Genomic DNA, 16,734 nt, shown 5'->3' on the forward strand with positions numbered 1-16,734 from the left:
CGAGAAACACTCCGTCCGGTAAACACTCCGTCCGCCAAACACGCCGGCCACCAAACACGCTGTCCGCCAAACACGCCAACTGACAAACACGCCATCTGACAAACACGCCATCCGACAAACACGCCTTCTGACAAACAAGCCATCTGACAAACACGCCGTCCGACAAAAACACCGTCCGACAAAGGCGGCGTCCGACAAACGCGCCGTCCGACAAACAGGCCGTCCGACAAACACGCCGTCCGGCAAACGCTCCGTCCGACAAACGCACCATCCGGCAAACACTCCGTCCGGCAAACACGCCATCTGTCAAACACGCCGTCCGGCAAACGCTTCATCCGGCATACACTCCGTCCGGCAATCACTCCGTCTATCAAGCACTCCGTCCGGCAAAGACTCCGTCTGGCAAACACACCATCCGACAAACACTCCGTCCGTCAAACACTCCGTCCGACAGACACTACGTCTGACAAACACTCCATCCGACAAACACTCCGTCCGACAAACACTCCGTCCGACAAACTCTCCATCCGACAAACATTCCGTCCGACAAACACCCCGTCCGACAATCACTCCGTCTGACAAACACTCCGTCCGACAAACATTCCGTCCGACAAACACTCCTTCCGACAAACACTCCGTCCGACAAACACTCCGTCCAACAAACACTCCGTCCGACAAACACTCCGTCCGACAAACACTCCGTCCGACAAACACTCCGTCCGACAAACACGCCGTCCAACAAACATGCCATCCGACAAACACGCCGTCCGACAAGCACACCGTCTGACAAACACGCCGTCCGACAAACACTCCGTCCGACAAACACTCCATCCGACAAACACTCCATCCGACAAACATTCCGTCCGACAAACACCCCATCCGACAATCACTCCGTCCGACAAACACTCCGTCCGACAAACATTCCGTCCGACAAACACTCCTTCCGACAAACACTCTGTCCGACAAACACACCGTCCAACAAACACACCGTCCAACAAATACTCCGTCCGACAAACACTCATTCCGACAAACACTCTGTCCGACAAACACTCCGTCCGATAAACATTCCGTCCGACAAAAACTCCGTCCGACAAACACTCCGTCCGACAAACACACCGTCCGACAAACACGCCGTCCGACAAACACGCCATCCGACAAACACGCCGTCCCACAAACACGCCGTCTGACAAAAACGCCGTCCGACAAAAACACCGTCCGACAAACATGCCGTCCGACAAACACTCCGTCCACCAAACACTCCGTCCGACAAACACTCCGTCCGGCAGCTATCCGTCCGGCAAACACTCCGTCCTTCAAACACTCCGTACGGCAAACACTCCATCCGGCAAGCACTCCATCTGGCAAAAACTCCGCCCAGCAAACACTCCATCCAGCAAACAATCCCTCCGGCATACACTCCGTCCGTCAAACACACCGTCCGACAAACACTTCTTCCGACAAACACTCCGTCCGACAAACACTACGTCCGACAAACACTCCATCCGACAAACATTCCGTCCGACAAACACTCCGTCCGACAAACACGCCGTCCGACAAACACACCATCCGACAAACACAACGTTCGAGAAACATGCCGTCCGAGAAACACGCCGTCCGAAAAATACGCCGTCCAACAACACTCCATCCGCCAAACACGCTGTCCGACAAACACTCCGTCCACCAAACACTCCCTCCGACAAACACTCCGTCCGACAAACACGCCGTCCGACAAACACTCCGTCCGACAAAGACTCCGTCCGGCAAACTCTCCGTCCGGCAAACACTCCATCTGACAAACACGCCGTCCGTCAAACACGCCGTCGGGCAAACACTCCGTCCGGCATACACTCCGTCAGGCAACCACTCCGTCCGTCAAACACTCTGTCCGGAAACACTCCAACTGGCAAGCACTCCATCCGGCAAACACTCCGTCCAGCAAATACTCCATCCAGCAAACAATCCCTCCGGCTTACACTCCGTCCGACAAACACTCCGTCCGATAAACACTCCATCCGACAAACACTCCGTCCGACAAACACTCCGTCCGACAAGCACTCCGTCCGCCAAACAGTCCGTCCGCCAAAGGCTCCGTCCGACAAACGCTCCGTCCGACAAACGCTCCGTCCGCCAAACGCTCCGTCCGACAAACGCTCCGTCCGACAAACGCGCCATCCGACAAACACTCCGTCCGACAAACACTCCGTCCGACAAACACGCCGTCCGACAAACACACCTTCCGACAAACACGCCGTCCGAGAAACACGCCGTCCGAGAACCACGCCGTCCGACAAATTCGCCGTCCAACAAACACGCCATCCGACAAACACGCCATCCGACAAACACGCCGTACGGCAAACACGCCCTCTGGCAAACACGCCGCCGGGCAATCACGCTGCCCGGCAAACATGCCGCCTGGCAAACACACCGCCCGGCAAGCATGCTATCCGGCAAACACGCCCTCTGGCAAACACGCCGTCCAGCAAACACACCCTCCGGCAAACGCGCCGTCCGGCAAACACTCCATCCAGCAAACACTACCTCCGGCAAACACACCGTCTGCCAAACACTCCATCCGACAAACACTCCGTCTGATAAGCACACCGTCCGACAAACACCCCGTCCGACAAACACTCCGTCCGACAAACACCCCGTCAGCCAAACACTCCATCCGGCAGACACCCCGTTCTACAGACACTCTGTCCGACCGAAACGCCGTCCGACAGACACGCCGTCCGACAGACACGCCATCCGACAAACACTCTGTCCGAGAAACACTTCGTCCGGTAAACACTCCGTCCACCAAACACGCCGGCCACCAAACACGCCATCCGCCAAACACGCCTTCTGACAAACACGCCATCTGACAAACACGCCATCCGACAAACACGCCGTCCGACAAACACGCCATCCGACAAACACGTCGTCCGACAAACACACCGTCCAACAAACGCGGCGTCCGACAAAGGCGCCGTCCGACAAACAGGCCGTCCGACAAACACGCCGTCCGAGAAACACGCCGTCCGACAAACACGCCGTCCGACAAACACGCCGTCCGGCAAACGCTCCGTCGGACAAACGCACCGTCCGTCAAACACTCCGTCCGGCAAACACGCCATCTGACAAACATGCCGTCCGGCAAACACACCGTCCGGCATACACTCCGTCCGGCAATCACTCCATCCGGCAAACACTCCATCCGGCAAATACTCCACCCGGCAAACACTCCGTCCGGCAAACACTCCGTCCGGCAAGCACTACGTGCGACAAACACTCCGTCCGACAGAAACTCCGTCCGACAAACACTCCGTCCGACAAACACTCCGTCCAACAAACACTCCGTCCGACAAACACTCCTTCCGACAAACACTCCGTCCGACAAACACTCCGTCCAACAAACACTCCGTCCGATAAACACTCCGTCCGACAAACACTCATTCCGACAAACACTCTGTCCGACAAACACTCCGTCTGACAAACACTCTGTCCGACAAACACACCGTCCGACAAACACGCCGTCCAACAAACACTCCGTCCGACAAACACTCCGTCCGACAAACACGCCGTCCGACAAACACGCCGTACGACAAACACGCCATCCGACAAACATTCCGTCCGACAAACACGCCTTCCGACAAAAGCTCCGTCCGACAAACACGCCATCTGACAAACACTCCGTCCACCAAACACTCCGCCCGACAATCAGTCCGTCCGCCAAACACACCGTCCGCCAAACATTCCGTCCGACAAACACCCCGTCCGACAATCACTCCGTCCGACAAACACTCCGTCCGACAAACATTCCATCCGACAAACACTCCTTCCGACAAACACTCCGTCCGACAAACACTCCGTCGAACAAACATTCCGTCCGACAAACATTCCGTCCGACAAACACTCCTTCCGACAAACACTCCGTCCGACAAACACTCCGTCCAACAAACACTCCGTCCAACAAACACTCCGTCCGACAAACACTCCGTCCGACAAACACTCCGTCCGACAAACACGCCGTCCGACAAACATGCCATCCGACAAACACGCCGTCCGACAAACACTCCGTCCGACAAACACTCCGTCCGACAAACACTCCGTCCGACAAACACGCCGTCCGACAAACACACCTTCCGACAAACACGCCGTCCGAGAAACACGCCGTCCGAGAACCACGCCGTCCGACAAATTCGCCGTCCAACAAACACGCCATCCGACAAACACGCCATCCGACAAACACGCCGTATGGCAAACACGCCCTCTGGCAAACACGCCGCCGGGCAATCACGCTGCCCGGCAAACATGCCGCCTGGCAAACACACCGCCCGGCAAGCATGCTATCCGGCAAACACGCCCTCTGGCAAACACACCGTCCAGCAAACACACCCTCCGGCAAACGCGCCGTCCGGCAAACACTCCATCCAGCAAACACTACCTCCGGCAAACACACCATCTGCCAAACACTCCATCCGACAAACACTCCGTCTGATAAGCACTCCGTCCGACAAACACCCCGTCCGACAAACACCCCGTCCGACAAACACTCCGTCCGACAAACACCCCGTCAGCCAAACACTCCATCCGGCAGACACCCCGTTCTACAGACACTCTGACCGACCGAAACACCGTCCGACAGACACGCCGTCCGACAGACACGCCATCCGACAAACACTCTGTCCGAGAAACACTTCGTCCGGTAAACACTCCGTCCACCAAACACGCCGGCCACCAAACACGCCATCCGCCAAACACGCCTTCTGACAAACACGCCATCTGACAAACACGCCATCCGACAAACACGCCGTCCGACAAACACGCCATCCAACAAACACGTCGTCCGACAAACACACCGTCCAACAAACGCGGCGTCCGACAAAGGCGCCGTCCGACAAACAGGGCGTCCGACAAACACGCCGTCCGAGAAACACGCCGTCCGACAAACACGCCGTCCGACAAACACGCCGTCCGGCAAACGCTCTGTCGGACAAACGCACCGTCCGTCAAACACTCCGTCCGGCAAACACGCCATCTGTCAAACATGCCGTCCGGCAAACACACCGTCCGGCATACACTCCGTCCGGCAATCACTCCATCCGGCAAACACTCCATCCGGCAAACACTCCACCCGGCAAACACTCCGTCCGGCAAACACTCCGTCCGGCAAGCACTACGTGCGACAAACACTCCGTCCGACAGAAACTCCGTCCGACAAACACTCCGTCCGACAAACACTCCGTCCAACAAACACTCCGTCCGACAAACACTCCTTCCGACAAACACTCCGTCCGACAAACACTCCGTCCGACAAACACTCCGTCCAACAAACACTCCGTCCGATAAACACTCCATCCGACAAACACTCATTCCGACAAACACTCTGTCCGACAAACACTCCGTCTGACAAACACTCTGTCCGACAAACACACCGTCCGACAAACACGCCGTCCAACAAACACTCCGTCCGACAAACACACCGTCCGACAAACACGCCGTCCGACAAACACGCCGTACGACAAACACGCCATCCGACAAACATTCCGTCCGACAAACACGCCTTCCGACAAAAACTCCGTCCGACAAACACGCCATCCGACAAACACTCCGTCCACCAAACACTCCGCCCGACAATCAGTCCGTCCGCCAAACACTCCGTCCGCCAAACATTCCGTCCGACAAACACCCCGTCCGACAATCACTCCATCCGACAAACACTCCGTCCGACAAACATTCCGTCCGACAAACACTCCTTCCGACAAACACTCCGTCCGACAAACACTCCGTCCGACAAACACTCCGTCCAACAAACACTCCGTCCGACAAACACTCCGTCCGACAAACACGCCGTCCGACAAACACGCCGTCCGACAAACATGCCATCCGACAAACACGCCGTCCGACAAACACGCCGTCTGACAAACACGCCGTCCGACAAACACTCCGTCCGACAAACACTCCGTCCGAAAAACACTCCATCCGACAAACATTCCATCCGACAAACACCCCATCCGACAATCACTCCGTCCGACAAACACTCCGTCCGACAAACGTTCCGTCCGACAAACACTCCTTCCGACAAACACTCTGTCCGACAAACACACCGTCCAACAAACACTCCGTCCAACAAATACTCCGTCCGACAAACACTCATTCCGACAAACACTCTGTCCGACAAACACTCCGTCCGACAAACACTCCGTCCGACAAACACTCCGTCCAACAAACACGCCGTCCGACAAACACGCCATCCGACAAACACGCCGTCCCACAAACACGCCGTCTGACAAAAACGCCGTCTGACAAAAACGCCGTCCGACAAACACGCCATCCGACAAACACGCCGTCCGACAAACACGCCATCCAACAAACACGTCGTCCGACAAACACACCGTCCAACAAACGCGGCGTCCGACAAAGGCGCCGTCCGACAAACAGGCCGTCCGACAAACACGCCGTCTGAGAAACACGCCGTCCGACAAACACGCCGTCCGACAAACACGCCGTCCGGCAAACGCTCCGTCGGACAAACGCACCGTCCGTCAAACACTCCGTCCGGCAAACACGCCATCTGTCAAACATGCCGTCCGGCAAACACACCGTCCAGCATACACTCCATCCGGCAATCACTCCATCCGGCAAACACTCCATCCGGCAAACACTCCACCCGGCAAACACTCCGTCTGGCAAACACTCCATCCGGCAAGCACTACGTGCGACAAACACTCCGTCCGACAGAAACTCCGTCCGACAAACACTCCGTCCGACAAACACTCCGTCCAACAAACACTCCGTCCGACAAACACTCCTTCCGACAAACACTCCGTCCGACAAACACTCCGTCCAACAAACACTCCGTCCGATAAACACTCCATCCGACAAACACTCATTCCGACAAACACTCTGTCCGACAAACACTCCGTCTGACAAACACTCTGTCCGACAAACACACCGTCCGACAAACACGCCGTCCAACAAACACTCCGTCCGACAAACACTCCGTCCGACAAACACGCCGTCCGACAAACACGCCGTACGACAAACACGCCATCCGACAAACATTCCGTCCGACAAACACGCCTTCCGACAAAAACTCCGTCCGACAAACACGCCATCCGACAAACACTCCGTCCACCAAACACTCCGCCCGACAATCAGTCCGTCCGCCAAACACTCCATCCGCCAAACATTCCGTCCGACAAACACCCCGTCCGACAATCACTCCATCCGACAAACACTCCGTCCGACAAACATTCCGTCCGACAAACACTCCTTCCGACAAACACTCCGTCCGACAAACACTCCGTCCGACAAACACTCCGTCCAACAAACACTCCATCCGACAAACACTCCGTCCGACAAACACGCCGTCCGACAAACACGCCGTCCGACAAACATGCCATCCAACAAACACGCCGTCCGACAAACACGCCGTCTGACAAACACGCCGTCCGACAAACACTCCGTCCGACAAACACTCCGTCCGAAAAACACTCCATCCGACAAACATTCCATCCGACAAACACCCCATCCGACAATCACTCCGTCCGACAAACACTCCGTCCGACAAACGTTCCGTCCGACAAACACTCCTTCCGACAAACACTCTGTCCGACAAACACACCGTCCAACAAACACTCCGTCCAACAAATACACCGTCCGACAAACACTCATTCCGACAAACACTCTGTCCGACAAACACTCCGTCCGACAAACACTCCGTCCGACAAACACTCCGTCCGACAAACACGCCGTCCGACAAACACGCCATCCGACAAACACGCCGTCCCACAAACACGCCGTCTGACAAAAACGCCGTCTGACAAAAACGCCGTCCGACAAACACGCCGTCCGACAAACACTCCGTCCACCAAACACTCCGTCCGACAAACACTCCGTCCGGCAGCTATCCGTCCGGCAAACACTCCGTCCATCAAACACTCCGTACGGCAAACACTCCATCCGGCAAGCACTCCATCTGGCAAAAACTCCACCCAGCAAACACTCCATCCAGCAAACAATCCCTCCGGCATAAACTCCGTCCGGCAATCACTCCGTCCATCAAGCACTCCGTCCGGCAAACACTCCATCCGGCAAACACCCCGTCCGACAATCACTCCGTCCGACAAACACTCCGTCCGACAAACACTCCGTCCGACAAACACTCCTTCCGACAAATACTCCGTCCGACAAACACTCTGTCCGACAAACACTCATTCCGACAAACACTCCGTCCGACAAACACTCCGTCCGACAAACACTCCGTCCGACAAACACGCCGTCCGACAAACACGCCATCCGACAAACACGCCGTCCGACAAACACGCCATCTGACAAACACGCCATCCGACAAACACGCCGTCCGACAAACACGCCATCCAACAAACACGTCGTCCGACAAACACACCGTCCAACAAACGCGGCGTCCGACAAAGGCGCCGTCCGACAAACAGGGCGTCCGACAAACACGCCGTCCGAGAAACACGCCGTCCGACAAACACGCCGTCCGACAAACACGCCGTCCGGCAAACGCTCTGTCGGACAAACGCACCGTCCGTCAAACACTCCGTCCGGCAAACACGCCATCTGTCAAACATGCCGTCCGGCAAACACACCGTCCGGCATACACTCCATCCGGCAATCACTCCATCCGGCAAACACTCCATCCGGCAAACACTCCACCCGGCAAACACTCCGTCCGGCAAACACTCCGTCCGGCAAGCACTACGTGCGACAAACACTCCGTCCGACAGAAACTCCGTCCGACAAACACTCCGTCCGACAAACACTCCGTCCAACAAACACTCCGTCCGACAAACACTCCTTCCGACAAACACTCCGTCCGACAAACACTCCGTCCGACAAACACTCCGTCCAACAAACACTCCGTCCGATAAACACTCCATCCGACAAACACTCATTCCGACAAACACTCTGTCCGACAAACACTCCGTCTGACAAACACTCTGTCCGACAAACACACCGTCCGACAAACACGCCGTCCAACAAACACTCCGTCCGACAAACACTCCGTCCGACAAACACGCCATCCGACAAACACGCCGTACGACAAACACGCCATCCGACAAACATTCCGTCCGACAAACACGCCTTCCGACAAAAACTCCGTCCGACAAACACGCCATCCGACAAACACTCCGTCCACCAAACACTCCGCCCGACAATCAGTCCGTCCGCCAAACACTCCGTCCGCCAAACATTCCGTCCGACAAACACCCCGTCCGACAATCACTCCATCCGACAAACACTCCGTCCGACAAACATTCCGTCCGACAAACACTCCTTCCGACAAACACTCCGTCCGACAAACACTCCGTCCGACAAACACTCCGTCCAACAAACACTCCGTCCGACAAACACTCCGTCCGACAAACACGCCGTCCGACAAACACGCCGTCCGACAAACATGCCATCCGACAAACACGCCGTCCGACAAACACGCCGTCTGACAAACACGCCGTCCGACAAACACTCCGTCCGACAAACACTCCGTCCGAAAAACACTCCATCCGACAAACATTCCATCCGACAAACACCCCATCCGACAATCACTCCGTCCGACAAACACTCCGTCCGACAAACGTTCCGTCCGACAAACACTCCTTCCGACAAACACTCTGTCCGACAAACACACCGTCCAACAAACACTCCGTCCAACAAATACTCCGTCCGACAAACACTCATTCCGACAAACACTCTGTCCGACAAACACTCCGTCCGACAAACACTCCGTCCGACAAACACTCCGTCCAACAAACACGCCGTCCGACAAACACGCCATCCGACAAACACGCCGTCCCACAAACACGCCGTCTGACAAAAACGCCGTCTGACAAAAACGCCGTCCGACAAACACGCCATCCGACAAACACGCCGTCCGACAAACACGCCATCCAACAAACACGTCGTCCGACAAACACACCGTCCAACAAACGCGGCGTCCGACAAAGGCGCCGTCCGACAAACAGGCCGTCCGACAAACACGCCGTCTGAGAAACACGCCGTCCGACAAACACGCCGTCCGACAAACACGCCGTCCGGCAAACGCTCCGTCGGACAAACGCACCGTCCGTCAAACACTCCGTCCGGCAAACACGCCATCTGTCAAACATGCCGTCCGGCAAACACACCGTCCAGCATACACTCCATCCGGCAATCACTCCATCCGGCAAACACTCCATCCGGCAAACACTCCACCCGGCAAACACTCCGTCTGGCAAACACTCCGTCCGGCAAGCACTACGTGCGACAAACACTCCGTCCGACAGAAACTCCGTCCGACAAACACTCCGTCCGACAAACACTCCGTCCAACAAACACTCCGTCCGACAAACACTCCTTCCGACAAACACTCCGTCCGACAAACACTCCGTCCAACAAACACTCCGTCCGATAAACACTCCATCCGACAAACACTCATTCCGACAAACACTCTGTCCGACAAACACTCCGTCTGACAAACACTCTGTCCGACAAACACACCGTCCGACAAACACGCCGTCCAACAAACACTCCGTCCGACAAACACTCCGTCCGACAAACACGCCGTCCGACAAACACGCCGTACGACAAACACGCCATCCGACAAACATTCCGTCCGACAAACACGCCTTCCGACAAAAACTCCGTCCGACAAACACGCCATCCGACAAACACTCCGTCCACCAAACACTCCGCCCGACAATCAGTCCGTCCGCCAAACACTCCATCCGCCAAACATTCCGTCCGACAAACACCCCGTCCGACAATCACTCCATCCGACAAACACTCCGTCCGACAAACATTCCGTCCGACAAACACTCCTTCCGACAAACACTCCGTCCGACAAACACTCCGTCCGACAAACACTCCGTCCAACAAACACTCCATCCGACAAACACTCCGTCCGACAAACACGCCGTCCGACAAACACGCCGTCCGACAAACATGCCATCCAACAAACACGCCGTCCGACAAACACGCCGTCTGACAAACACGCCGTCCGACAAACACTCCGTCCGACAAACACTCCGTCCGAAAAACACTCCATCCGACAAACATTCCATCCGACAAACACCCCATCCGACAATCACTCCGTCCGACAAACACTCCGTCCGACAAACGTTCCGTCCGACAAACACTCCTTCCGACAAACACTCTGTCCGACAAACACACCGTCCAACAAACACTCCGTCCAACAAATACACCGTCCGACAAACACTCATTCCGACAAACACTCTGTCCGACAAACACTCCGTCCGACAAACACTCCGTCCGACAAACACTCCGTCCGACAAACACGCCATCCGACAAACACGCCATCCGACAAACACGCCGTCCCACAAACACGCCGTCTGACAAAAACGCCGTCTGACAAAAACGCCGTCCGACAAACACGCCGTCCGACAAACACTCCGTCCACCAAACACTCCGTCCGACAAACACTCCGTCCGGCAGCTATCCGTCCGGCAAACACTCCGTCCATCAAACACTCCGTACGGCAAACACTCCATCCGGCAAGCACTCCATCTGGCAAAAACTCCACCCAGCAAACACTCCATCCAGCAAACAATCCCTCCGGCATAAACTCCGTCCGGCAATCACTCCGTCCATCAAGCACTCCGTCCGGCAAACACTCCATCCGGCAAACACCCCGTCCGACAATCACTCCGTCCGACAAACACTCCGTCCGACAAACACTCCGTCCGACAAACACTCCTTCCGACAAATACTCCGTCCGACAAACACTCTGTCCGACAAACACTCATTCCGACAAACACTCCGTCCGACAAACACTCCGTCCGACAAACACTCCGTCCGACAAACACGCCGTCCGACAAACACGCCATCCGACAAACACGCCGTCCGACAAACACGCTGTCTGACAAACACGCCGTCCGACAAAAACGCCGCCCGACAAACACGCCGTCCGACAAACACTCCGTCCACCAAACACTCCGTCCGACAAACACTCCGTCCGACAAACACGCCGTCCGACAAACACACCATCCGACAAACACAACGTCCCAGAAACACGCCATCCGAGAAACACGCCGTCCGACAAATACGCCGTCCAACAAACACTCCATCCGCCAAACACGCTGTCCGACAAACACTCCGTCCGACAAAGACTCCGTCCGGCAAACTCTCCATCCGGCAAACACTCCATCTGACAAACACGCCATCCGTCAAACACGCCGTCGGGCAAACACTCCGTCCGGCATACACTCCGTCCGGCAACCACTCCATCCGTCAAAAACTCCGTCCGGCAAACACTCCATCCGGCAAGCACTCCATCCGGCAAACACTCCGTCCGGCAACCACTCCATCCGTCAAAAACTCCGTCCGGCAAACACTCCATCCGACAGACACGCCGTCTGACAGACACTCCGTCCGGCAAACACTACGTGCGACAAACACTCCGTCTGACAAACACTCCGTCCGACAAACACTCCGTCCAACAAACACTCCGTCTGACAAACACCCCGTCCGACAATCATTTCGTCCGACAAACACTCCGTCCAACAAACACTCCGTCCGACAAACACTCCTTCCGACAAACACTCCGTCCGACAAAAACTCCGTCCAACAAACACTCCGTCCGATAAACACTCCGTCCGACAAACACTCATTCCGACAAACACTCTGTCCGACAAACACTCCGTCTGACAAACACTCTGTCCGACAAACACACCGTCCGACAAACACGCCGTCCGACAAACACTCCGTCCGACAAACACGCCGTCCGACAAACACGCCGTACGACAAACACGCCATCCGACAAACATGCTGTCCGACAAACACGCCTTCCGACAAACACTCCATCCACCAAACACTCCGTCCGACAATCAGTCCGTCCGCCAAACACTCCGTCCGCCAAACACTCCGTCCACCAAACACTCCCTCCAACAAACACTCCGGCCGACAAACACCCCGTCCGACAAACAATCCGTCCAACAAACACCCCATCCGACAAACACTCCATCCGACAAACACTCCTTCCGACAAACACTCCGTCCGACAAACACTCCGTCCAACAAACACTCCGTCCGACAAAAAATCCGTCCGACAAACACTCATTCCGACAAACACTCCGTCCGACAAACACACCGTCCGACAAACACTCCGTCCGGCAAACACTCCGTCCGACAAACACTCCCTCCGACAAACACGCCGTCCGTCAAACACGCCGTCTGACAAACACGCCGTCCGACAAACACGCCGTCTGACAAACACGCCGTCCGACAAACACGCCGTCCGACAAACACACCGTCCGACAAACACTCCGTCCACCAAACACTCCGTCCAACAATCAGTCCATCCGCCAAACACTCCTTCCGCCAAACACTCCGTCCACCAAACACTCCCTCCGACAAACACTCCGTCAGACAAACACTCCGTCCGGCAAACTCTCCATCCGGCAAACACACCGTCCGACAAACACGCCGTCTGTCAAACACACCGTCTGACAAACACGCCGTCCGACAAACACGCCGTCCGACAAACACTCCGTCCACCAAACACTCCATCCGACAATCAGTCCGTCCGCCAAACACTCCGTCTGACATGCACTCCGTCCGACAAACACCCCATCCGACAAACACTCCATCCGACAAACACCCCGTCATCCAAACACCCGTCCGGCAGACACCCAGTTCTACAGACACTCCGTCCGACCGACAAGCCGTCCGAAAGACACGCCGTCCGACAAACACGCCGTCCGACAAACACTCCATCCACCAAACACTCCCTGCGACAAACACTCCGTCCGACAAACACTCCGTCTGACATGCACTCCGTCCGACAAACACCCCATCCGACAAACACTCCATCCGACAAACACCCCGTCATCCAAACACCCGTCCGGCAGACACCCAGTTCTACAGACACTCCGTCCGACCGACAAGCCGTCCGAAAGACACGCCGTCCGACAAACACACCGTCAGACAAACACTCTGTCCGAGAAACACTCCGTCCGGTAAACACAGCGTCCGCCAAACACGCCGGCCACCAAACACGCCGTCGGGCAAGCACTCCGTCCGGTAAACACTCCGTCCGCCAAACACGCCGGCCACCAAACACGCCGTCCGGCAAAAACTCCATCCAGCAAACAATCCCTCCGGCACGCACTCCGTCCGTCAAACACTCCGTCCGACAAACACTCCGTCTGACAAACATGCCATCCGACAAACACACCATCCGACAAACACAACGTCCCAGAAACACGCCGTCCGAGAAACACACCGTCCGACAAAAGCGCCGTCCGACAAACGCTCCGTCCGGCAAACACTCCGTCCTGCAAACACTCCGTCTGACAAACACGCCGTTTGTCAAACACGCCGTCCGGCAAACACTCCATCCGACAAACACTCCGTCCGGCAAACACTCCGTCCGACAAACACTACGTCTGACAAACACTCCATCCGACAAACACTCCATCTGACAAACACTCCGTCCGCCAAACGCTCCATCCGACAAACGCTCCGTCCGACAAACGCGCCGTCCGACAAACACTCTGTCTGACAAACACTCCGTCCGACAAACACTCCGTCCGACAAAAACTCCGTCCGACAAACACGCCGTCCGAGAACCACGCCGTCCGACAAATTCGCCGTCCAACAAACACGCCATCCGACAAACACGCCATCCGACAAACACGCCGTACGGCAAACACGCCCTCTGGCAAACACGCCGCCGGGCAATCACGCTGCCCGGCAAACATGCCGCCCGGCAAACACAACGCCCGGCAAGCATGCCGTCCGGCAAACACGCCCTCTGGCATACACGCCGTCCAGCAAACACACCCTCCGGCAAACACTCCATCCGGCAAACACACCCTCCGACAAACGCGCCGTCCGGCAAACACACCGTCCAGCAAACATTACCTCCGGCAAACACACCATCCGACAAACACTCCATCCGGCAAACACTCCATACACCATACACTCCATCCGCCAAACACTCTGTCCGCCAAACACTCCATCCGACAAACACTCCGTCTGACAAGCACTCCGTCCGACATACACCCCGTCCGACAAATACTCCGTCCGACAAACACCCCATCAGCCAAACACACCGTCCGGCAGACACACCGTTCTACAGACACTCTGTCCGACCGAAACGCCGTCCGACAGACACGCCATCCGACAGACACGCCATCCGACAGACACGCCGTCTGACAGACACTCCGTCCGACAAACACTCCGCCCGAGAAACACTCCATCCGGTAAACACTCCGTCCACCAAACACGCCGGCCACCAAACACGCCGTCCGCCAAACACGCCTTCTGACAAACACGCCGTCCGACAAACACGCCGTCCAACAAACACGCCGTACGACAAACACGCCATCCGACAAACATGCTGTCCGACAAACACGCCTTCCGACAAACACTCCATCCACCAAACACTCCGTCCGACAATCAGTCCGTCCGCCAAACACTCCGTCCGCCAAACACTCCGTCCACCAAACACTCCCTCCAACAAACACTCCGGCCGACAAACACCCCGTCCGACAAACAATCCGTCCAACAAACACCCCATCCGACAAACACTCCATCCGACAAACACTCCTTCCGACAAACACTCCGTCCGACAAACACTCCGTCCAACAAACACTCCGTCCGACAAAAAATCCGTCCGACAAACACTCATTCCGACAAACACTCCGTCCGACAAACACACCGTCCGACAAACACTCCGTCCGGCAAACACTCCGTCCGACAAACACTCCCTCCGACAAACACGCCGTCCGTCAAACACGCCGTCTGACAAACACGCCGTCCGACAAACACGCCGTCTGACAAACACGCCGTCCGACAAACACGCCGTCCGACAAACACACCGTCCGACAAACACTCCGTCCACCAAACACTCCGTCCAACAATCAGTCCATCCGCCAAACACTCCTTCCGCCAAACACTCCATCCACCAAACACTCCCTCCGACAAACACTCCGTCAGACAAACACTCCGTCCGGCAAACTCTCCATCCGGCAAACACACCGTCCGACAAACACGCCGTCTGTCAAACACACCGTCCGACAAACACGCCGTCCGACAAACACGCCGTCCGACAAACACTCCGTCCACCAAACACTCCATCCGACAATCAGTCCGTCCGCCAAACACTCTGTCCGCCAAACACTCCGTCCGCCAAACACTCCCTGCGACAAACACTCCGTCCGACAAACACTCCGTCTGACATGCACTCCGTCCGACAAACACCCCATCCGACAAACACTCCATCCGACAAACACCCCGTCATCCAAACACCCATCCGGCAGACACCCAGTTCTACAGACACTCCGTCCGACCGACAAGCCGTCCGAAAGACACGCCGTCCGACAAACACACCGTCAGACAAACACTCTGTCCGAGAAACACCCCGTCCGGTAAACACACCGTCCGCCAAACACGCCGGCCACCAAACATGCCGTCGGGCAAGCACTCCGTCCGGTAAACACTCCGTCCGCCAAACACGCCGGCCACCAAACACGCCGTCCGGCAAAAACTCCATCCAGCAAACAATCCCTCCGGCACGCACTCCGTCCGTCAAACACTCCGTCCGACAAACACTCCGTCTGACAAACATGCCATCCGACAAACACACCATCCGACAAACACAACGTCCGAGAAACACGCCGTCCGAGAAACACACCGTCCGACAAAAGCGCCGTCCGACAAACGCTCCGTCCGGCAAACACTCCGTCCTGCAAACACTCCGTCTGACAAACACGCCGTTTGTCAA

This window comes from Somniosus microcephalus, unplaced genomic scaffold (assembly GCF_052327205.1).
Source record: "Somniosus microcephalus isolate GS21.2 unplaced genomic scaffold, FLI_Smic_1.0 scaffold111, whole genome shotgun sequence".
Lineage (NCBI taxonomy): Eukaryota > Metazoa > Chordata > Chondrichthyes > Squaliformes > Somniosidae > Somniosus > Somniosus microcephalus.